The sequence below is a fragment of the Protopterus annectens genome, chromosome 6.part0 (assembly GCF_019279795.1).
Source record: "Protopterus annectens isolate FY-2018-M chromosome 6.part0, PAN1.0, whole genome shotgun sequence".
NCBI classification, from domain to species: domain Eukaryota; kingdom Metazoa; phylum Chordata; order Ceratodontiformes; family Protopteridae; genus Protopterus; species Protopterus annectens.
In genome coordinates, this window is record NC_056737.1 from 1053607458 (window position 1) to 1053632253 (window position 24796).

Below are 24796 nucleotides of genomic sequence, written 5' to 3' on the forward strand. Positions count from 1 at the left end.
ATAGGCCTAGACAGAGAAGGAGAAGAGTGTTCAGGCCCAGGGTAACCTTCCAGGATCTACATGACATGGAGATTATAGAGTGCTACAGGGTGGACAAGGACATACTACAAGAACTCACTGAGCTCTGCCGCCCTCAACTCAGACCCAGTGCCAACAGAGGGGGGAACCCATCCCAGTGGAAACAAAAGTATGTGTAGTCCTTAGGATAATAGCCACAGGTACCTTCCTAAGATCAGCTGGGAACATGATGGGGGTCTCACAGGCATCAGCATCCAGGATACTCCACCAGTTCCTGGATGCCATGCTACCACATTCCAGTGAGAGTATTTATTTTCCCCTCACCCATGAGGAGAGGGCCAGCAATAGACAACACTTCTACCATGTAGCACACTACCCTGGGGTACTGGGTGCCATAGATTGCACTCATGTACACATCAAGGCACCACCCAGTGAGGAGGGTAGAATGTACATCATCCACAAGGGTACCACTCCATCAACTGTCAGGTCATATGCAATGCCCAGGGCATTATCATGAATGTGTGTGCTGGCAGCCCTGGCAGTTATCACAACTCCCATATCTGGCACTCATCACAGCTGTACCATATGTTTGCTGGGGGGACATCCCACATGGCCATTTACTGGGGGATGCCGGCTACGCACAGGAACTGTGGATGATGACACACATCATAAATGTACACACACCCATGGAAGAATGCCATAATAAGGCACATTCACAAACTAGGAGCATCATAGAGCATGTGTTTGGGCTGCTGAAGTCATGGTTTTGGTGCCTCAGTATATCTGGTTGAGCCCTACAGTAGTCTCCAGCCACATGTGTACATATGTTCACAGTATGTGCTATGCTACACAATATGACCCTGCAGAAACAGCTGCAGCAGAATCAGCAAAGGGAAGGGATACACAGTCCCCCACCAGTGCCTAGGTCAGCACAGCCACACTCACAGGAAAACTCAGAGGACGCCCTCCAGATGATGTCCCTGTAGCACTGGCTACGAGACAACGCATAGCACATTCATTGACAACCTAAGGTACTAGGGACTGACACCTTACTCCTTCTCACATACATAAATTAAAATAGCTGATGCCAGCCAACCACACAACCTGTATCTATCCATGTATTAGTTGTGTACTGCTTGCATCACACAGAGTTAGCTCTGAACTACAAGTCTGTCAACTGCGGCATTGTCAAGGTAAGTCTCTAACCTACACACTAATTGTATGGATTACTATAATATGGTATGGTATGTATGGATCTGCTTCTGTTATGCAAGGAAATATAGTGGGCTATTTGGACAGATGTAACATCCACATGGGACTACAGATACCCAGTCCAATAGTATGTGTTCCTTAATATTCACTAGGCCTCATGGTTGGAATATTCACAACATCAGGCAAGGGAGATGTTGAACAGTGGTCACACATGATATGTGGACAGCTATCTACCAAGCTGATCATGTGCTGTTGTTTACCCACCTCAACACAGCAGTGTACCCATATAACTGCTTTAACAGAAAATCAGCTATGGTATATCAGTGGACCAGGCAATCTCAGGGCTGTAACATAGATATCACTCACACATTGTATGTCTCTCTTCATGCAGGATAGCAATGTACATATTTATGCTGTTGGTTGTGTGATGAATGACTCCTCTCTGTCTGGTGACCTGTGTGCTTCAGTGAACTAGGGAAGCTAGCATGGGTGATGGTGTTGATGGTTCTAATCTGGAATTACTCACATCTTATGCATGTGAAGTACTATATTGGTGTTTTCACTGACTGCCATACCTCTCAACCTCTTAGTGCAAGAAATCTGGACAAAGCCAGAAAGACTGGGGGGACAAAGGCCCAAACATAGGGACAGATTTTTAATATTGTTCCCGTATACCTAGAAAGTTGCTGAAATTAAAGATGTTGCATTATTACATATTTTCTGAAGGATATAAAGTATGAAACACAAATGTTTTTCTGTATGTAGTATAATGTAGTGATGTCAATATTGAATAATTCACCAGAAGACCACAAATGTATGAGGAACAGACCAAATATATGAGGCAAAACTCTGGACATTCTGTGTAAATCAGGACAGTTGAGAGGTATGCAGACTGTCAGTCAGTTGATGCTGTAACATTACCAACATCAGTCATATATTAAGCACAGCACACAGCTGAGGAGTGCCGTGGACATTTTGAGTGAAGTGCAGTACTGCAGAAACAGGGGTGGTTGTTAATGTCTGTAACATACAAACCCCTAGACTGGAGTACAGGTATGTGTGGCCTGGAATTACTTTATAAGAACTGACAGTCTCACTGGGCATGTCCAGACACTTAGTTAAAATGAGCTCAATTCTGTTGCCAATTCGTTAGAATGATCTGTTACATGTAAATGTCTATACGTACAGACATATGCTTATACATATCCATCTAACACTATCTCTCTCTCTCACACATGCAGAGTATATCTATTGCTATGTAGTTTCAAACAGATATATACCGATATATATAGCTATATATTAAAATGATACATACACTCCCCCCATATATCTACATAACACGTATACATAGCATACAAAACAGATACATTTACATATACATCCCTGTTGTATACATAAATATGTGTGTGGATGTCTGTATTGTCCCACAAGTCCTAATAATGGTGAGTAAATCTGCACTATCACACAGCCGTACTGTTGCTCGAAGGATCCAAACTAAGGGTGCAACAGTACATAATCCACTTACCTACAGACCATTGTGCTTGCTGGCTTGCTGGATGTCACCACATAGACAGACATAGGTGAGCAGGTGGTGTAATGTATAATGTTGTCAACACATGTATGGACAGGGTACATTGTCCCTGCCCATGGGTTCGCCTATGTAACTGCAAGCAGACACATATGGCCATACTGATAACTGTACACACACATAGCTAGTATAAAAACAGTTATCTCACTGCTGGGATACTACATGCAGATAACAGTATGAAACAATATCACTCTGCAGGCTACAGATGCTGTTCAACACAAGCCTAGTTTGTGTAATGCACAAGTATTGTGCCTGCAGTGATATATATACAACATACTTAATATGCATACTTAATATGCGGTGCATGCAATAAGAACTGTGATCTGCAGTGAATAAAATTAGATAGGTAGGGGTTCTAATCTCACTCCAGCCCATTTGTTGCATGCGTATGTGTGTATATTCCCCTGCAAAACAATGGACATGCCCTCATGGGCTATTGACTTGCATTGGTTATGCATTTTTGGACCTGTAACTTGCTGCTGGCTTCCAAACTGCAATCTTCTACAAGGCCTGATGATTTCAGCCACCTTAAGACTCCCAGCAGACAGTGTAGTGTCAGACATAAGCCATGACACATGCGATAAGTACTGTGATCTATAGTGTATAAGACTAGATAGGTAGGGGTTCTAATCTCACTCCAGCCCACTTGGTGCATGTGTGTGTGTGTGTGTGTGTGTGTGTGTGTGTGTGTGTGTGTGTGTGTGTGTGTGTGTGTGTGTGTATGTATGTGTGTATTGCCCTGCAAAACAATGGACATGCTTTCATGGGCTATCCATCTGCTATGGTTATGCACATTTTGGATCTGTAACTTGCTGCTGGCTTCCAAACTCTCCTCTTCTACAAGGTCTGATGATGTCAGCCACCTTAAGATTATCAGCTGACAGTGTAGTATCAGATGTAAGCCATGGTGCATGCGATAAGTATTGTGATCTATAGTGCATAAGACTAGATAGGTACAGGTTCTAATCCCACTCTTGCCCACTGTGTGTGTTTGTGTTTGTGTGTGTGTGTGTGTGTGTGTGTGTGTGTGTGTGTGTGTGTGTGTGTGTCTGTGTCTGTGTGTCTGTGTGTGTATATTCCCCTGCAAAACAATGGACATGCTGTCATGGGCTATCCACTTACAATGGTTATGCACTTTTTGAGTCTGTAACTTGCTGCTGGCTTCTGAACTGCCCTCTTCTACAAGGCCTGATGATGTCAGCCACCTTAAGACTACCAGCTGACAGTGTAGTATCAGATGTAAGCCGCAGTGCATGCGATAAGTGCTGTGATCTATAGTGTGTAAGACTAGATAGGTAGGGATTCTAATCTCACTCCAGCACACTTGATATCAATAATAATAAATATGAGTAGATATCACCACGATCATCCAGTAAACTAAACTGTAGGATTCTACGACATTTATTTAAAAAACAAGTAAAAAAGATGAGCGCTTTCACGTACTAACAGGTATGCTTCATCAGATCTTAAAATATTTCCATTTACAACTTCCTTTTATACAAAGGGTATAATCCATTCATTTCAGCAAGGTAATTAATCAATTAATCAATTATTTAAAATCACAATTACCTAAGTGCATGTAGTAATTACATTACACTCTAATCACAGTTAGAAGTCTACGAAAATGCTATGCATCAACAAATGCTCAAACACACTAACAATTCATAAACATTTCTATTACCGCAACAATTCTGTGAGCATGTTTCATCTTCCATCACACTTGTTGTGAGTGTTTATATCCATATGGCATAACCTTGGTAACCTAGACATAGGTAAGGTTTTACAGTGTTTTATTTGTAATGGGTGATGTGGTCCCCCAAAAGACTGACTACAAGGCCTGTTTACATCGTAAAGCATAATATGACCTAACCTCATAGTACTAGCAGACATGAGGTGTGTTGCATGCAACACATACTGTGATCTGTAGTGTGTACCATTGCATAGGTAAGTGCTCACATCTATATACAGCCAACTTGCAATACGTGTGGGCCTTGGCGTGTCCTGAATACAGTGATTGGAAGTGGTGCTAACCTCAATGTAGCCATTTTTGTGTGTGAGCCTGTTAGAGCATTGTACATCATGTTATGGAACCATAGGATGTTTGAACTGAACTAGAATAATGGCCATACAGCCCTCATGATCATAGACAGTGCGATACCCGCAGTTACAGGATCAGCACATATTGCCCCAGTCCAAGAGGGGCATAGGCAGAAGCCCTGTGTTGAGATGACGGTCACTCCACCAGTCACACAGATGGCATGTGCTGAGGTGCACTGAGGTGCTCTGTGTGCCATTAGGCAGGGTTTGTTCCAAGGGTGTGTTTCAGTCTGCTAGACAAATCTCTCCCACAGACATGTAGTACTAACATCACATACTAGGTTAATGTCTTTATAGTGAGTTATCCATCTACTATGCTTCCTACAGATAGGCAGCATATGCTGTCAAGCAGGGTCACACATTGCCCTGTATGCAAGGCATAGATCACCACTGAGTTGTCTATATGCCGCAGGTGACAATGACACTCATTGCAGACGATTCCCATTGAACACATACTGAAGACATGAATTGTCCTTGTGAGGGACCATACTGTTGTGTGCAACTGCCAGTACTGCATGGAAAGGTATGTCAACAACTGGCCATTGCACTCAGATATTGGCATGCTGAGGGAAGGGTACGTAGAGGTTATGAGTATGTCACTTACTGGTGACTGTGGCCTCAGCTATACCATATGATCCCTGCCATACCACTGTAGAGACATGGTGATATGAGGCACATTAGGTGTAAACCTGTGTAGCTAGGTCTGTGTGCCCAGTTCCTTCACCCCCAAGTATGTACAGCACATGTTGCGACTAGTGTGCTACTTTCCAGGTACATAGGTCTTTCTGATGGACATGATACTATACATATATATATATATATATATACATAGCCGGCTTTAGGCACCAGCGAACCCTGCGGTCGCTGGGGGCCCCCTGTTCCTGGGGGGCCCCAACCACTGCAAGTCATTTTGTCTTGATATTTTGTAACATGTCTGTCAAAACAACAAAAGATAGTAGAGAAATCTTGCATATTTAATAAACAAGGTGGGTAATAATTCTTACTTGTATCTCTTTTAAAATTCAAAGATATCCCTGGTTATAGTAACAATGTTTTATCAAGCAACAGCTTTCACAATTCCATTAAATATTTTACCACTGACATAGTGCCTCTGGCTTAGTTAAACCTTGCTGGTGGACATTCTCTCCACTAAAACTAACAACATAGCCAGCTTTAGGTACCGGCAATACCCATGGCTGCAAGCCCCCCCCCCCCAATCATCCTTGACTGCTTGTGGGCCCCACAAAAGCTGTTGCTGACTGGGGGAAAATGAGGAGGAAAAATGTATTAATTTCCTGATTAGACTGTTTAACATGAACAGGGCTGTGATATGACTCTGTTAGAATAAAGCTGGTAATGAACATAGGCAAAGTAAGCACTAAAGAGATCATCAGCCCAGCATGACTGATCTGAATGCACACCTTTGACTTTAAGAACAGCTGATGCTTCTGATCTTCTGGGATGGTTTTCTCGTACCAGGAGTTTTATAAATACTGGCAGAAGAGCAGATACTATAACTCCCAACTTCTTTGTTGAAGAGTTCAGCGCAATACCAATAATACCAGAATAAAGACTCAAAATCAGGAACATGTTGTAAATATTACTGTAATTCAATTAAAAAGTTAATAGAATAAATCAGTTTGCATCAACATGCACTTTTTTGCTCAATAAGTATAAAACTCAGATGTCTGGATTTATTGACTGTCTATAGTCCTGAATGATTCACAAGCAAATCAAACTTTTTATGAAGGACAGAGCAAAATAATGAGCAAAATCAGGGTAGGTCTGTGAAATCAGGAACAGTGACTGGTTTGTATTATTTTTCTGATTATGCTCTTTAACCTAAACAAACTGATATGACCCTGTTAGGATAAAGCTGATCATGGCCTCTGCCCTCAATTACAGCCATGCTAATACCATAACTGGTTGGATGTGTATGTGTATAGGAAGCTGCTGTAGGTTTTGTGTGTGTGTGTGTGTGTGTGTGTGGGGGGGGGGTGGTGGTTATTACTTCATTAATTTCATCACAGTCAAACCTTAGAGGTGTGCACATGAAGTCATTATAGCTTGTATTTGGGCTCAGGACAGTGTGGTCATGATTTTCTTTTACTTTTTTCACAGACCTCAGAGGTGTACAAAGAAGGTTACTATGGCATGTGTAGGGGCAGGGTACTGTCTAGGAACAACGAAGTAGAATATATTACTGCAGTCATTATTTGTTTCACTTTCCTCACAATCACATTTCAGAAATGCATACAGGTAGCTGCCTTTGACAGTTTGGGTTGAGGAGTGAGGAGGCATGCTATGCATATGTATGTCTGCAGTGACTTGAAATACATGACTATGGCAGTTTGAACCTCTGCTTTCATCCCAGGCTAACACCAGAGCGAAGCTTAGGCAGTCTTTTGTTTGGGGGGGGGGGGTTTGGGAGGTAGACAAGTTAGGACTTGTGTATCCAGACAATAATTAGCTTGTTAGTTTTTTTGTTGCTACAATTTGTCATCTTTGAACATTAAATCTTGGGTACAAATTATGTCTTTCTTGAAAGAAAAAAAATAAGACTGAAATTCTTTTCTTACTCATGTTTCACCACTGGATTAAAAGGCTGGGAAAATGCTCTAAAATACATCCTAAGAACATCTATACCCTTTGACTTCTTGGGCCCTGGCTTATTTGAGTTATTTCCTAAATGGTTATTACTGTGCTGTCTTGGCCAGGAAAGATGTGTTGAAAGGACGCAAGAAAAAACTAAAGCTATACGGCAACACAATTTCTTTCCTCAATCATAATTTCTGTTCAAGTCACCATTGGTTGAAAAGATTGTGTAAAACGAAAAAAAAATATTTGAAATGCAGTTCAGAGCATATAGGGAGTTATGGCTTCTTGAAAAAGCTGAATAGTAAGACAAAATGGGAGAAAAAGAGGAAAAAAAAGTAGTGTGCATAGTATGGGGAGCCCAAGATGGAGGAAAAACAGGGGAAGACTGGAGAGTATGTGTGTGTGGGGGGGATCTTGAAACAGTAGGTCTAGGGTGCCATTTTACCTAAGTCCAGCGCTGTACATAAACTTGCTGCAATGTATCATTGTTGCAACTAAATGCCAGTAACTGTAAATGTCCCTTTGTGAGATGGTCCACCATAGTGTGGTACACAGGCCTATTGTAATGTAAGAGTATTGTAGCCACAGACCAGTCTGTGTGCACTGCTCCTAAAAGTTTGCAGTATGAACTAAAATGTTGCTTAGGAGGGGTGGCAGTGACAAGTTGATATGTATAGAAACAAACTGGAAGCTGACCACCACAATAAATGGAAGAAATGTTTAATATAAACAGACAAGCGCTTTCACGTGTACTTAGACACGCTTCTTCAGATCCTTACAACTGACTGTTAAAATTCAAAAGTATATATAGGCTGTCCTGATATAATCATTCAATTAATTGATCTAAATACTTTAAATGCAAGCATGTGTTTAAAATCATTCAATTAAAAAGGACAATGCACTAGTAGATACTGCAACTTATGTCAAAAAACAAACAAATAAAGCTTCTAAATAAACAAAGTTAGACAACCAGAAATCTTAAAACTATACAATCAACAATTGAAAAATTTTCTGTTAAACAAAAATGACACTTGATAAAACAATATATCATAAAAAACTCTTGTGTATACTTCTCATATGAATATGAGTATAAATATGAAATCTAAAAATTGTGCATCAAATGTTTCATATAAACATATTATATATGTATGTATATGAAAATATTGAATACTGAATAGAGCAGATATTATGATGTCTGGTTCTCCAAACCATGAGTAGGATATTGTTACATTTGATAAAATCTGACGCTTATTAAACAAACCAATAATGATAGTAAAAACTTCATGTAGGTAAAAATATAAGTGTAAGTCCATATATGAGTATAAGTTGGTTTCTAAACATAAATATAGATATATAAATATAAATGTAAATATATGAATTAATATAAACTAGTATGTATGTATAAATATGTATAAAAATGCACTGTAAATGAATAAATATGTAGGCAAGCGAAAAGATGAATCCAAGTATATGGCTCATTTGTAGTTGAGCAATGAGAGTCAAATAAATACTGTGAATATCAGTGCAGTAATTTCATCAGAGCAACTAAATCAAGATCACTTAATCTTATGTATAAAATCAAGCCTCATAGGCGAAGTCAAACTCTGTATAATTAAAAAAGGGGAATAATAGGTGTAAGTCATTAAAAATATATATATTAGTAAAAACATAAAACATGTATATTTCTAACCCATGAATACATGGCAAGAGAATGGAACAGACCATGTCTGAGTAAAGTATCTTAATGAAACATATAAGACAAGTAAGACGAGTGAAACTCTCTGACCTGAATACTATATGTGTGTCTAGGATATATATAAGGGCAATCTATGAGATGCTTGCCAGAAAACTGCATATAAACATATCCTGCAATGAAGAACACAGATGTTGTTTCTGTATATTTGATTTTCAACGTCAGGTGTCATTAGGAAGTCACTTGGCACTGCGTCCTTTCAAAGGAGCCCTAACGCTGACATATTGATTTAGCCCTGGTTCATAATGAGCTTTGAGTTTAAAAATCCAGGAGAGTTCTACTAGTTCTAAATCATTAAAATTGTCTCCATCTCTAGGATTTGGTAAAACTGTTTGTAAAACTCTAAAGACAAACGAATGTGTTGAGTTTTTGGAGATGTGTTTGGCTAAAGCATTCTTAGTATCAACCTTTTTAATGTCTAACATATGTTCTAGCACCCTCTCTCTCAAGGTTCTAGTAGTCATTCCTACATAGAACGCTGTGCACCTCTGGCAGGTAGCCAAGTAAATAAGATTCTTACTATCACATGTGGCAGTATGATGAGGTTCAAACCTATAGTTCAGGATCGGATGCTCAAATTCTTGAATTGTGGTGATCAGAGTGCAAACACTGCACTTATTACAAGAGAAAGTTCCTTTCCTCATGTTCTTATTCAGGCTGATGTTCTTGCTGACTATGTTCGACTCTATACATAAAAGCCTACTAAGATTCTTGCTGTTACGGAATGTATAAGATGGTGTTGGGCCCACTAGTGCTGCTATCCGTTGATCAGTCAGAAGAATGTGCCAATTACTAAGAATTATGTCTTTAATATGATGAATATCATTAGTATATCTGAGGTTAATCCTGACTCTTGAATTATCAAAGGACTTCTTGCCATGATGTCCAGACATTCTACTATAATTTCCATTGGAAGTTGTCTGTTCATTAAATATAATCTGGTTCTTGACCTTCTTGACCTTCTCTTCACCATAGCCTCTATTCAAAAAACACTGTTCTAAGAAGTTACTCTGTTCAGTGAGTTCAGCACTATTGTGACATAACCTCTTGATTCTAATGAATTGGCTCTTCAATATGCTGTCAAAAACATATCTAGGATGCATACTATTAAACTGAAGTAAGGTGTTTCTCCAGCATCCCTTCCTGTAAATGGTTGTTTCAATCTTGTAATCTGTATTCTTATATAGCTTCACATCTAGAAAATCTATACTATGTATATCATGACTTATTGTGAAACTCAAAAAATCGGTAGTGGATTCTAACTGTTCTATAAAGGTGAGTAGCTCAGCTACACTTCCATGCCAAAATAGAAGAACGTCATCCACAAACCGTTTGTAAAGGCTCACCTTCTTGAAGCTATCATGTTTAAATAAAAACCTCTGCTCCCAATACAACATCACTAAGTTCGCATAAGTATTGGCGCAGGGGGTGCCCATGGCTACCCCCCACTGCTGCAAATACAACTGGTCTCTGAATTTAAACACATTGTTGGTTAAAACTAATTCCATAACATCACACAACAGTGCTTCTTCATTCGTGTTGAATTTCTGGCTCTGGTTTATGATGTACCTTAGAGCTTCTAAGCCAAAATCGTTGGGTATGGCAGTAAACAAGTTCTTTACATCCAAAGTCACAAACAACAGTTCATCCATATTGACATGGGAGTATTCACTTAAACACTCAAGCAGCTCATAGGTATCCTTCAAAATGGAAGTAGTCTCACTAACCAAGGGTCTAAGTTTCTTCTCTAAAAAGACTGACAGTGTCTCAGTGACCCAGCCTTGTCCCACTACTATAGGTCTCATTGGGGGCGGGTCCAGGCTCTTGTGTATTTTTGGTAGGCCTTTTATGTATGGTGTCCGAGGTTTTTCAATAAAAAAGTATTGGTACAAATCATAATCTATCTGCCTACACATTAAATATTCATAAAGTTCTTGATGTACTTTATAGATGATTTTAGTCAGTTCTAAATGATTAATGGGTTTGTAAGTGGAGGTCTCATTCAGAAGCGTAAGCATAGCATCTATGTATACATTGGTATCTAACAAAACTATTGCCCCTCCCTTGTCTGCTGATTTAATCACCACATCATTATTACGTTTCAGATAGTAAATCCTGTCCCATTCAGTACTATGTGTATTAAAAAACAAGGCGCTATGTTTAAAATCATAAAAATACTTGTACAAATCATCTTCACAGATTTTCAAAAAACATTCAGCTACAGCAGTTAAAGTAGGTGTAAAAGTACTCTTTTTCCTAAAACATACATCACTAGTTTGATCAGGAATATCATTAGAAACCTTTCTGTTGTTAAATAACAGTTTCAAAGATACATTCCGTAAAAAAAGTCTCAAATCCTTTAACACTTCAGATAAATTGCTGACTTGAGCTGGTATATAATTCAAACCTTTGTTCAAGAGCTCATAATCCAAGGATGTCAAATTGTACCTGGATAAATTAACTATTAAGTTGCTCCATTCCTCCATCGACCTCTCCGACTCTGTTGTTCCCCCGACAGCTTCCTCTTGAATCTGTCTCTGCTGTCGGACCTCCCTCTCGTTCCATGTTGGCTCTGTACTGGAAGGGGTAAAAAACGTTCGATGTGGGTCTGTGCTATCTTCGGTTTAGCACCCGTGTTGTTCGTGGTAGAGCGTGATAAAGCTTGCTGGTTCGGCGGTGGCGTGCAGTCAGTATCCATAGTAGGGGTGGTGGAGGCTCTCACTGATGACATCATCACCCCTTGTGTTATGGGCACGTTATTTAAAGCAGTAATGTCACTTTGACTGGTAGTGGAAGCAGATGCTTCGGTGTGAAAAACATCATTGTCAGTATTGACCGGAAGCCCAGTCTCCCTGACATCTCTATTCCTTGGCCATAAAAAGACTTGGCTGTTCGTGAAGTCGAAGTAGTCTCGTTGAAGTTTGCGCATTTTGGTCTGTTGTAAACGCTCTCCATAGGAGCATGTTTGATTGAGTAGGGATTCTATACGTTGCTTGTACATGGCCCCTTTAAATTTCTCATGTATAGTATTGTACAACTCTTCAGCTCTAGTACTCAATTCCTTTTCTATAGGAGAAAAATAGTCCAGCAGTAATCTAATATAGTTATAGCTAAGTTCTAAGTTCAATTGCTGCCACCTCTTGAGTAAGTCCGGATGGCTATCGCCATAGGTGGGCATGCAAAGGACTCTCATCCCTCTCGGCACTATTTTGAAGTGCAGGCATGCTTCTAGATGTCTCCTTTGCCAAGTAAATCTTTGAAGCTTGTACAACATATTCTCTAGTTCCTTTATACTCACGTTGAATTCATGCAGATTGTCACTATTAGAAATTTCAGCATTGGGACCAGTAACAAAAAGTTCCATCGCAAGGAAGGGATTATCACGTATATCCATGACAGTTTCCCACCTCCTCCTCTGATCCGTTTTCTCTGGTGCAAAATCAAGTTCTATCGAAGGGTTATCCATCGTGTGGCTAGGCGACTCGAAACAAATGAAGGTAAATCCAAAAACACACCGTCGCTATAGCCCAAAGGTCTGCTCCAAAAACCAAAAGAGCAAATGTGTAGAAACAAACTGGAAGCTGACCACCACAATAAATGGAAGAAATGTTTAATATAAACAGACAAGCGCTTTCACGTGTACTTAGACACGCTTCTTCAGATCCTTACAACTGACTGTTAAAATTCAAAAGTATATATAGGCTGTCCTGATATAATCATTCAATTAATTGATCTAAATACTTTAAATGCAAGCATGTGTTTAAAATCATTCAATTAAAAAGGACAATGCACTAGTAGATACTGCAACTTATGTCAAAAAACAAACAAATAAAGCTTCTAAATAAACAAAGTTAGACAACCAGAAATCTTAAAACTATACAATCAACAATTGAAAAATTTTCTGTTAAACAAAAATGACACTTGATAAAACAATATATCATAAAAAACTCTTGTATGTTGATATGTAGACTTGAAGTGCCCAGGGGGCCCCAAAACATGACATCTGCTGGGGGCCCCCAAAATGCTAACACCGGCCCTATATATATATATATATATATATATATATATATATATATATATATATATATATATATATACATATATATATATATATATATATATATATATATATAAACAAACAGCACTGAACAAACGAACCAACAGACCAAGTAAACTAAATGAATATGAGCTGTAGAAATCACAAATTCAAGGCTAACTAAATAAATTTAATAAAGTAAGCACACGCTTTCGGAGAGCTCAGTGGCAGTCCTTCCACAGACAAGGAAAAATCAGAATTCAAAAGATACAAGCACTTATATATGCACATGTTACTCATTAAATAATTAATTGAGTAACTTCAAACAAGCAAGTTAAGCAGAACTATTAACCCTTTAAAAGGGTATGTTCATACTACTGACACCAAAAAACAAGCTAAACACATTCACCTTGTATATACAATATAAAAATCTTAAACTTTAACCACCATAAATAAAACTTTTTACTAAAAAATAATAAATAAATAAACTTTATATGGTTAAGTTCAAGTATACTTTGTTTTAAAAATACTTAAAAACAGTCTAACCATATTATCTTTTCAATGAAAGATTCTTTAAAATACAACTGATAGACACATAATCATTCAGTCCTGGATACATGTGAGCAGCTGTGCGAATTTGCCAAATAAGTTCACGGATTTCTAAAAGGTTTTGCCAGGGGCCACCTCTGACATCACCGTCTACCTTGTTTAAAACAGAAAATGTAAAATGGTGGTCAGAAAACTGAGCAATATGCCTAGCAAGAGCATTATTGTGTTCACCTCTAGCTATAGCATATATATGCTCATAGATGCGTTGCCTAAGTTTTCTTTCGGTTTTACCGATATAGAATGCAGTGCATCTCTGACAGGTAGCCACATAAACAATGCCCCTGGTCTCACAATTGAATCTACCATTTACTTTGTAAACTTGGTCTCTCAAACTAATCTTGTCATCTGTGCACACATGTTTACATTGCCTACATGACCCACATTTAGTCATGCCTACTTTATGAGTTCCTAAAGCTTTGGGTTTGGCCTCCAAAAGTGATTTCAAATTTTGTCCTCTCCTAAAAGTAATTTTAGGGGTACTACCAAACTTACTGAATAAGTGTGGATCTTCAATAACCAAAGACCAGTTCTTTTTTAACACGTTCAAAATAGATAAATAGTCCAAGCTAAAAGTACACAAAAACCTGGTTGCAAAAGGAACTGCCTGGTTCATGGCTAAACCAGTATTCAAAAGACTATCATTACCATGTGGGGCGTTTATTACAGTAGATAGTATTGGTTTATAAAAACCCAACCTCCTTTTGTTAATGACTTCAGATTTTATGTCAAAGACAAACCCCAGAGGATAACCTCTGTTGGTAAACCTGCCAGTTAAACACTCACATTCCGCTAGAAAATCTTCATGATCAGAAACCATCCTAGCAGCCCTAACCATCTGACCTTTTACGACCGCTTTTTTCTGGTGTCTAGGATGGCTACTAGTGTAATGGAGGAATGCATTGGAGTAGGTGGGTTTCCTATAGATAACACTCTTAAGGCTCTGATTAACTGAGTCCTTGATCAACAAGATGTATAAGAAACTGATACTCCATTCCTGTAAATTGTATGTAAATTCTAAAAAACTAGCCATGTTAGAAATCCTTTCTATAAAGGAAGGAACTAAAGAAGGGTTAGCCTTCCACAATAAAAACATGTTGTCCTGGTACTTAGTGTACCAGGCGACACAGTCATTAAATACAGTATCTGGAAAAAGGAATGTCTTTTCCCAATATGCCAACACAGAGTTGGCAAAACTGCCCCCAACACGGTGAACCCATCGCTACCCCTGATCACTGCAAGTAAATGTTATCTTCAAACAGCATAAAATTAGAACTCAACACAGTTTCTAATAAAGTTTCAACAAGGTAAACACTGTTATTACTAACCTTTTTATTTCTAAGAAATTCACATACCCACTGTATGCCAAGCTGTTGGGGGATAACAGTGTATAGATCTTTAATATCGATGGTTAAAAACCACCACCCACTACAAAAAGGAATAGTCCCTATGTCATGTAAAAAACTCCAAGAGTCCTTGCAGATTTGGGACTCAAGTTCCAAAAGGGGTTTCAGAATGGTGTCAACCAGCTTGGCACAAGCGTAAGTAATGGACCCACAACCATCAACTATCGGACGTAAAGGTGGGTCACTAATGGATTTATGGATCTTAGGAATGCCAAACAAAATGGGGAGCTTAGGGGCCACCACCGTTAGGTATTGGTAACAGTCCATGTCAATAACCCTCTCCAAAAATAAATCCTCAGTAATGCTTCTTATCCTAGAGTAAGCTTGGTTCACTTTGTTAATGGAAACCGGGGTGTAAAAATCAATGTCCAACATTGTGGACATTTTCTCAACATATAAATAGTGGTCCATAAAAACAAGACCACCCCCCTTATCAGGTTTCATAACCCTAACGTGAGAATTCTGCAATATTGAAATAAAGTCACGCTGTAATTTAGTAATGTTCAACCTGTGTTTATGTGAGTTAGCATTATTCTTGGCTAGGGCCCTAAAATCAAGCTCACACATTTTCTCAAAACTGCATAAAGATTCATATAGGGGAGGGTTAAAAACACTGGAAATTTTAAGGTTACCACTCGTGCAACTTGCTGGGTGTCTCTCGTGCATTAAGATGTTTAAATTGAGTTTTCTCACAAACAATTTCAAATCAACAATTGTTTTAACAACATCAAAGTGAGAATCAGGCACAAAAGATAAACCCTTAGAAAAGAAGTCAACCATGTCTTCACTGATGACAAAACTAGTGTAATTATATATCTTAAAATCCCCTCTTGAGTCAAATATAATCTCAGGGACACATTTAATGTTAACTATCTCCTCCTCAGGTTTCTCCTGCTCCTGGAGTTGCCAAAATTGGTCTTCGCTCGTGTGTTCCTCTGCTTGGATTTGTTGTTCCTGGGAAAACCCCCCTGGGACAAGTTGTTCTGACTATTTACATTTGAGGAGGATGTTGACTGTTGTTCTGAAATGGCCACATCATGGCCGTTATTGTTAGCGCTGTTGATAAGGCACTCACTACAGCGAAGAGATTGTAGTTCTTCGTCCTGATTAACAACCTCGTCCCTCTCCTGATTAATTAAATTTGGTGAGAGCCCGGTCAAGTCTACAACCTGCCCAAAGTCATTAATTTGTTTGAAAATGGGAGGAGGGCTCAGATAGACTTTTTTATTAGCATATTCACGAACGTCTCTGTCGATCTTTTTTCTTTTTAGCGTTAACCAGTTTGCACATTGTAGCTTCAATGCTGGTGAAAATACGAAAATATTCGTATTTATACCTTTGAAAGTCATTGTCACTTTTGATCTGATGTTCAAGGGCTTCCAACTCTTTTTGAAGGGCTTCAGCTGTATTATTATACTGTGAGATTAACATATTAATAAACTCAAAAGCCTGCTTGTCAAATAATGTGAGGAGGTCGTTATGAAACTGTGACCCCTCTACTAGACCTACACGAAAACGCAACTGCCGAAGCCCTTTAGGAACCACTTGCTTAACCAGACACTGTTGAAAGTAAGATATTTCTAATTGTAGTTTCCTACATTTAAACAATTTTAAGTCGAAGATGTTAATCAGCTGTAAAATGTTACTTACAGTTGGTTCTGTATTATTTGACATACCCGTGTCATTACCATCAGTAGTTCCATTTTCGAAAAATTTAGTGTTACCAAGAAATCCACAAATGGTAGGAGTGACCTGAGGCATGACTTGTTGGGACACATTGTTGTTCGCTCAATTGTTTACCCTTAAAGGCAAAACTCCTTCACCCGACTGCAAACGAGGTGAGTAAGACTGACTATTACCGTTTGCGTGATAGCCAGTTGACTGAATGTTGATACTGTTAGTTGTAGGTAATTACTGTCCTGGAGGAGGCGTTGATAATCCAAAACCAGGGCATTGAGCTTGTAAGGTACTGGTGCCAGCTTTAAAGCCAGATGCCTGAAGAGCATCAAAACGCTGTGTTAGATTGTCCATACGGCCCATTATCATCTCCAAAAGAGCCGTTAAATTGCCGTCGGCATTCGCCTCGCAAATAGGTAGCTGGTTAGTGGTGGAATACCCACCATGGCGTTCTGATAATGAAAATAAAGAGCCTTGAGGAGATCCTTCCAAACTGCTCATAGTGCTGAACACAAAGTGGATAAACAAACAAACAGCACTGAACAAACGAACCAACAGACCAAATAAACCAAACGAATATGAGCTGTAGAAATCACAAATTCAAGGCTAACATAATAAATTTATTCTGCTTAACTTGCTTGTTTGAAGTTACTCAATTAATTATTTAATGAGTAACGTGTGCATATATAAGTGCTTGTATCTTTTGATTTCTGATTTTTCCTTGTCTGAGGAAGGAGTGCCACTGAGCTCTCCGAAAGCGTGTGCTTATTTTATTAAATTTATTTCGTTAGCCTTGAATTTGTGATTTCTACAGCTCATATTCGTTTGGTTTACTTGATATATATATATATATATATATATATATATATATATATATATATATTCTATTGGGGTTTATGGCCATTAGTATGTCAACAGGAATTTGTTCATCAATACCCTCTTTTAGGCTGTTGACATAACTCACAGACTTTATGAGTGCTCATAATATGCAAGCATCAGCCAACATTGTTAGCCACAGTCATTCAGTAGTCCTGTGTATTGTGGTTACATGGATTCTAAGCAGTAGAGGACCAAGGACTGTGCCATGTTGAGCATTGCTGCTTACAGATCATGTATTGGAGGTAGGTGTCCCTATCTTGCATATGTGTGCCATCAATGAGCCACTTAATGATTCCTGCAATGACAGTATCATGGATGCCTAAGTGGGTGCTTTGTAAACGTTGCATGTGCAGGAGATATAGTCATACAGCTTGGCTCAGTGTGGGGGTTGTACATCCTGATGTACCCTCCAGGGCCTTGGCAACTGCCTCAGAAATGTCCACCACTTGTAACAGTCATGCATCCAAACTGTGTACAGCCAATAGTGTATACATCACATGTATGTGTGCTGATCAGCTTCATGATGATTGCCCCTATAGGCATACAGATATGCATACTTAGACAACGAGGTCTATAGTTATGTTGGTCAGTGGATGCACCACCTCTGTGCAAGGGTGGAACAGTTGCCATTGTCCACTCAGCTGGTGTGCAGCCAGTGGTGTCAGTATGATTGCAAGGGTTTCCCAATGGTGGTAGTAATCCTTGTGAGATCACATGTAGGATGCATCCTTGAATGTTAGCGTGTGCAATAGATGCTGTGTATGGTCCACTGAGAGACCAGTTACAAACTGCTCTGTACATATGTGAGTTATGGACAGGTTGTAGGAATGTCATGTGTCATCACATGTGGTGGGGACAAGGGAGTGTAGTTGACACAGTCTGGGGGTACAGGGTAGGTATGAGTATAGATCCATCATATGTGCCATCATGACATCTGAGGTCAGCTACATTATGGGCCTGTCCTTTGAGGTTACTCATGTAACTACACTGCTGTGTGTTGTAGTTCTGCTTTGTGTGGGTGGCTAATGTTGTCACTTACCATGTCTACAAAACATCACAACAACACTATGTGCTTCATTTAGCTGAGGAGGTTGTGCCTGCATGTTAGGGGGGCACCCTCATGCCAACTGTCACACAGCAATGCCCACCTGTTGTTGCACAGCCTGCTAATGTCAGTTGTCCACCACTCAGGTGTGATGAGCCATGATGAGCCTGTGTTCCACCTGTATAGCCAAGTTCATGCAGTTGTAATGCTGCTGACATAATGCATGGTATAGAGTTCTGCATACCTGCCTGTCCCATCTGTAGGGGGATGTGCAGTCACGCTATGTCAACCATCCCACAGGAGGTCATACATGGTTTTCATCACATATATTTCTGTATTGTTTGCAAGTGGGGGGTACGTGCTGGTAGTTCCAAAGAACATGATCTGTGGCCAGATCCTACCAGGTAGGACCTCACATTGGGGGGGTGGCTGCAGTGGTCATCCATATTGGCAAACACATGATGCAGTACATTGGTTCCCCATGTGGGGATGTCACAGCACTGCTCCAAGGCATTGTAGGTAAGGACCTGGACCATCCTTTGGGCAAGTGAGCCACAGCATGACTAAGCAACACAGTGTGGACATATTACACTTCCCTAACATGTTTGTGCTTTGTACAGACACCTTGCATGACTCTCTTCCTGCAACATGCTGGCAGTAACTGCAATACTTACATGCACAGAAGACAACTAGCATGTAGTGAAAAGCAGTGTCCACAGATTTCTGAATGCTCTCACCTGAAATGCCATGATAGGGGTTAGCATGGATCAGAGCACTACCACTGTCGTACACCTACTGACACTGGACCAAACACTGTTACCTTTGCTGAAGGCCAGATCATGCCTACCAACTGTAACTGGTGGAGTCCATTGACAGTTACACTATGCAATGGATGTTGGACATAAGTCTCACTTCACCAACCATAGCCTGACAATGTGTATGACAATATTAGGCCAGCAGGCCACATTAGAAACTGTGTACATCATATAGAGAGTGTTATATCAGCTTGTGGATAGGCAAGTGTCTGACAGTCATACTCAGGGACCATAGCAGTGGGAGAACTATGCTGCAATGATGCCAGCCACCAGTGTAGTTCATTATTGGTATACCCCTTCTACCTATTCCCTCTCTGCAGCCACAGCCACTGTCACTGACCTCTGACAGAGTACATTAGCAGGTGAGTGCATATCAGGAGTTGTCACAAAATCACACACAGAACCAACAGTTATCCAAGATGGCCTAAGACACAGTCAGTTGTTGTCTGAATCACCGACAATGACTAAATGCCAATAACTGCACAAGACTATCCTGTGAGGATTCATTCACCCCTGCAAAATATTGTAGTGTCCACACACCACAGACAGTTGAGCCATTACACATGGAGTTATGGACACAGAGAGTAATGTAGCCTTTTACTCTCACTAGTCAGGAAGATGTGGATGCATTCACTGTTATACAACCAATACCACCATGTTTGGGATGTACATCCCAGACTGTCACCGGTATACTGAATGTGGCAGTCATCACAACTATCATTGTGTGCAATGACACCTTTGCCATGTCACTACACAGGCATATTTTACAGCTGTAGCAGACACACAGGTTCCATGGTAAACCAATACACAGTCTAGATAACATGTCCTATGGAGTCCATGTCATGACCATACATGTGTAGTCTGTCTCTGAAATGCTTTGATGGGGATGTTTATGGCTCCATACAGGGAGGTGTCATTTCCTGCTGTGTATCTGTGGCATATCCATGACAGGACTAACACGTCTCATCTGTTCTATACACTGACAACATCAGAGCGGTATGCATAGTACATGCTGGTGAGACAGGTATGTAACACAGGTAGCACACCCTACATGAAACAGGCCCCCATGCATGTAAAGCACACATCTGCTAAGACTCACATCATGTGCAGGTTACACATTGGGATGCAGAACACAACAGTCGTAACTGTTATTGGACAACTGTTGGTACTGGACACAGGATATATGTAGATGGGTCATCTCCATCAGCACAGCTTGTAGATGTGTTAGTTCTCAAAACCTTGGTGGCACTTATCAAGGGTAGCAGACCTTCTCACAGATTAGGGATGCATGAGTAGGCTGAATGCCGCCATTGTCCTTGTTGGCCTGTTACACACATATGAACCAATGGAGCCATGCACTTATACTGCTATACCTGGCTGAAGACATATTACTGCTGTGCTGCTGTACTTCTGCTGTGTATCCATAAGTTATCCCAACAGACTCCTGTAACAGAAACAGGCCAGTGACACACCTGTCATTGTGTAACTATACAGCCAATACAACATCGTACAATGTAAGGTACACAAATGTATGCAGTGTACTCATTTTAAATACCAGAATACAGTATCTGCCGATAATCACTGCAAGTGGCATGGTGAACCAATACTGCATTACACAAGTGCATGTTAACTAATATAGTCACCCTGTGCATCAGACACATAGCTTCATTTCCCTGCATCGGTGCCAAGGATGACAGGGATGTAGCACAAGTATCATCACTTGCACAGGGTGTTTTGTGGGGGTGCAGGAGGCCTAGGCTGGCCCAAATGGTAGACAGCATGTGTGTGAGTCAGGAGGGGAGCATGTAAGATGGACCATGGAGAGGTATCGTGTGTGTCTGTAGGTGACCTGCATTTGACAATGGTGTGTGAGTGTGTGACTGTACACAGTCAAGCTCAATGCTAGCCCTACACATGTGTATGTTGGACAGCTTTGGACTCTACATAGTAGAGTTGACAGTTCACCATCTCTGGCCCAGAACATGGAACTGGCTCTGCCAGGAGTTGCACTGGCACCTCCATGCCCAAGATCAGAAGTGGTGCTAGTACTTGATGGTGACTGCTGTCTGCTGGGACCGTGTCCCTCACAGGGCCATCCAGGACCATGAGCCCATTGCCTGCCATGTCATGGTGTGGACAGCATACTCCCCTCTGTAGTGCTGAAGATACTGCCATGACAGGAGCATGAGTAATCATGGCCATGTGGACTCTCAGCAGATGGGGTTACTGACCTACATCTAGAGGTCTGATGCTTAACTCCAACCACATGTTCCAGCATAAACAATGTGCAGTCCAAGACAGGCACTGTCTCTCAGCCCACTGTCTGTCCACTACATCAGTGAACCAATGCAGAGTGTTCCCAATGCAGTGGAGGCAGTCATGGATGTCAGACTGTGTTGCATCCATAACCCTAAGCATATGTTTGGTGTTCCTTTCAGTACGTGCCTGTGCCTCCATGACAGCCCGAAACATGTGCCGAGTGACACGTGATGTGACACCTGCAACAGATGGTAGACAGACAGCAGGCCTCCAACAAGCACCCCTGTCAATCCGCCTGAGTGAGATCTCACCAGCTCTTTGGCTATGGCCAGTATCTACATTCTCCAGTACCACAGTTGCCACACTTTCCTGTTCAATGTCCCCACTCTCTAACTGTCCAATATCTGTGGCCTCTGGAGATGAGGTATGCATGAGCATACAGACTGTATGTGGTGACAATGGGGGCAAAAGAGGGATGTCTACCTCTATGACAGATTCAGCCCTGGATACCTCCACCTGTACCTTACAGTGGCCACCATCATTATCAGAGTCTGAAGAGACATTGACATCAGGTTGTGTAGGGGAAAGACACCAACCCCCATGGTCACCTGCAGTAAGAAAGAAAAAAAGCAGTACATTAATACCTGCACTATTGTGTATGAAAACCCTCCAAGACTCATAACAATGAAGACCCACAACTGGATTAGTGGTCAAGCAACTTTCTTCTCCACTTTCGTCCACAAAACACTTCCTCGGAACAAAATACAAATTCAACTGAGGACCTTTGTAACAATCACTTGAAGTAAATCAGGTAAAACATGACCAGTAATATTACCTTTTAATTAATCCATATGACAATATACTTAAAAAAACAACACATAAAAACCCAGTACAACTCTCTTAAAAAATATATGGAAATACACATTTCACTGCCTAATATATTTACCATCAACCTGTTGTATTTTAAAAGGAATTTTAGATTCCTTGTCTCATTTAAACCAGGTGCCTTATCTGCTCTTAACTGTAACTGCCAAAGTGTATCTGTTTGCTGAACTACACTCCTGTGACTACCCCTTCTAGAAACCTTAGGTACCTGTTCCAGGCTGGAATTTTAAAACATCCTACGCTGTTTACACATGTAGTTATATTTACATAGGACATTATTCTGGCCCTTAACCATACTAGAATATAATTGTTCCTTAGCAAAACAAGTGTCATGCTTACCAGAAACAGGAGCACAGCCTTGGGCAATACCTGATGGACCTGTGTAAAGTTGAGGGTGGGATAATGTCAGTACCACTACATATTGCAGCACAACAAGGTAATATGTCCATATATCTCACATTTACAGTAGCTACTGTGTTACTGGTATTGGTCACAATCTGAGTATGAGTGTATAACTGAGGTTAAACTCCCCCCAAAGAAGAAAAAAGATCTGACACCCACTTAGAAGTATCTACAGCCTGACACGCTGCTACAGTATTACAGTGTTGATCACAATAAGCTTACCGGCACACTCTTCAGCTGAGGAAACTGGCACCCACCTCCACGATGTATGGTGTGATGGATGCTTGGAACCTGTTGTGTGTGCCTAGGTATGCCAGGAATTCCTCAGTGGCTGAGAGTGGTTGTTCCATTGCAGGCCCTCTACTGGTGATAGTACGATCCCTGGCTACATCTGCTGCCCTTCGTCATACAGCATTTATCATGTCGGTTACTGGTGTCAAACCTGCTCATATGTCCTGCCCTGTTGGCCCATGCCATTCACATCACGGACAAGGTCTGCCCACAATGCAGCCCACTGTTCCCTCTTTGACTCCCCCTAGACAGTAGGATGTGATGATGTTGCCTTAGTGCTTGCAGTATAATTTCATTCTCCAAATCTGAGAAGGGTGCATGGCATCTGTGGTACATAATTCCTGAAAGACAACAAAAGGGAAACACATTACATGATCACATATGTGGACATACATTATGTAGAGATGCAGCAAGGCAAAAATGGCTGGCAGTAACCACTTCTTGCTTACACGTCATACTCCACAGTGTGCAAACAAACAAAATGTGTGGATACAACTGAGATAGTAGCAATAGTCAGGTATTCCCGTGTGTGTCATGACAGCTACTGCTGTATTGGCATACACCCAACACTTAGGTCTACTGTGGTGTGTCCCCTATGGGCAACAATAATATGTCATACAAACAATGCCACATGAATAGTAGTGTGCTATTACAACCACTATAAAGGGACAGTCCAATGAGACCAGTGTGCTGAAATGACAAAAGACAATGCTCCCCTGATGTTTTGTATGTCCTGTGTAGATGTAAGACAGCAGGAGGTCACTGACATGTCATTATCAGAGGTCTAAGGCAGGTTAAATGCTGTAATCACTGTTCCCTGTAAGTCTATTCACCCATCTGCAACCTGTTCTACACAAAAACATTTAAATATCTGATGGAGTGCAATACTCCTCTGTTGATATGTGGTGATAGTATAGTTGTCACAATTGTTTTCTCTGTGTGAGGAAGTTCTAATGCAGAATGGTTCCCCATAGCCAGCTGCTTGCCTTTTAAACATGCTTCCCAGCAGCAGATGATTACCTCTAAACCAGTCTGTGGTTCTGAAATGCTAATTGCAGCCAACACAGCTGATTTGGACTATCATTAGCCAAAAACATACAACCACTGTAGAATATATAAGGCCTTCATGTAGATTAGGGCCCCTTTGTGATATTGAAAATAAAATAAAAAACAGTGCGAACTTAAAAAAATGCTTTATTACCACTGGAATAGGGGATTCTCTCAATAAA

General features: G+C 40.5%; 1 protein-coding gene across 3 annotated transcripts in view; it reads left to right on the forward strand.

Annotated features, from left to right (window-relative positions):
* Window positions 1–24796, forward strand: part of RGS6 (regulator of G protein signaling 6) — a 2564457-nt gene that overhangs the window by 2491778 nt on the left and 47883 nt on the right. The window lies entirely within an intron of this gene.